This window comes from Eucalyptus grandis, chromosome 2 (assembly GCF_016545825.1).
Source record: "Eucalyptus grandis isolate ANBG69807.140 chromosome 2, ASM1654582v1, whole genome shotgun sequence".
NCBI classification, from domain to species: Eukaryota; Viridiplantae; Streptophyta; class Magnoliopsida; order Myrtales; family Myrtaceae; genus Eucalyptus; species Eucalyptus grandis.
The window spans coordinates 8571602-8573365 of NC_052613.1; positions in this window are offsets into that span (position 1 = coordinate 8571602).

The window sequence follows — 1764 nt, forward strand, 5'->3', positions numbered from 1 at the left end:
GCACATCTGGTAACCCTTTTCCCCCTCTTTTGCCGATGAATCTTGTCACATGATTGTCAATGGTCCTTAAGACTAGTACAACTTGCTAGCAAATCGGATGTTCATCGAGCCTTATATCAAATCTTAGCAAGACGACACTTGAGATTTCTAGAATGCAATGTCAGATTGGAAAACCCAAACTCATCTTGAGGTGGGCGACTGATAAACATCTTATATTGTCAACATCCCAGCTCAAATCAAACAGCACAGATTCGCTCCTTCCACTCACTGATACACTCCCTTTTTTTGGGCCAAGGATATGCTCCTTCCCTGACCCTTTACATTTTCAGTCATCAAGCATCGAACGAACATCATGCAAGTGCTTTGTTTGGTGGAATTAAACCTCGATCGGCGATGGCATGGAGTAACTGGTTAGGCTTCCACTTCTGCCAATGATGAACAACAACAGCTTTCGCCCGATATTCAACATCAAATGAACGAAGAATAGTTTGCGGCTTGACCCTTGATCGGAAACTTCGGCGGTGAACTCTGGTGATGAAGTTTCTCCTTCGCTCCAGATCAGCCCCTTCAATGAAAAAGGGATTCTCCGATGGTCGAACGTTGCTTCCCTCTGAACTAGAACCAGAGAACCCTCCCCAAAAACGATTCCTTCACACAAAAATGGCCTCCTCCTCCCTGCTCTCCTGCTCTCGACGCCTCCATGCTTACCTCTATCCTCGAGCGAGCACCCTCTCTCTCTCCTCCCATGGCCGACGCCATCCTCTCTTCCTTCTCGTGCAAGCGAACCTCTGTATACCGTTGAGCATGCTCTCCTCCGCCTGTTTCGAGCACCCCCTCCGCTCACGCAGCCGGACTTTTCTCTCATGCCAACTGACAAACGCGAGGTCTTTTCCCCGTGGCCGAACGCTGCTTGTCTCTTGCTCACAGGCGCACCTTCCGTCACCCACCTGCGTCACGGGATCGTATTTAGAAAATCATTGTTGCCTATTGCATTAATAGTGATTGAGTCTTAAAAACTTTTAATGGACTAATTTAATCCAAACATTTTATATTTATGCCAATTAAGTCAATCTGTCTGAAAATCGCATACATTGAATCTAATTATCCTTTATGGTACAATTAATGTTGATATGGACAAAATTTAAAATTTGTAAACATTATTTGAATTTTTATTAAAATTATTTTTTACGGTATGATTCGTGAGGGTCACTCGATGATTCTTTTGCGTTGTTTTAAATAATATATCATGGGTAATTTGGTTACAAGGAAGATAAAATATCAGATTTGTTAGAACCTAATCGGGTGCTCGAAAACTTCACGAGTTGGGTATGAAAAATTATGTAACAAAAAGGTATCATGACATATGTATAAGGAAATAAATCGTTATAAACTCATTTCACTTCCATCCTAAGCGAATTCTGACTTTGTTCGAAACTGTTCGTTGATTCAAAAGAAAAAAATAGTTTAATGGAGTCCCTAGTAAATGCATTGAAATCGTTTAATTTCAAAATATCATAACCATCAAATGATGTGATTTTCATGAAACAAAGAACATTTAAAAGTATAATAATTTATGATATGATGAGTCGACATGAATTCATTAATAATTTGATTTGTCCATGCCATCTGCCTAGGATAGACCGATGGGAGCCAAAAGGCCTAACAAACCCAAAAATTAAAGAAGAAATAATATAAACAAAGATTCTGTTTATTTCATGTAAAATGAATGATTTGATATATATATTTCAAAAAATGATCGTTTTT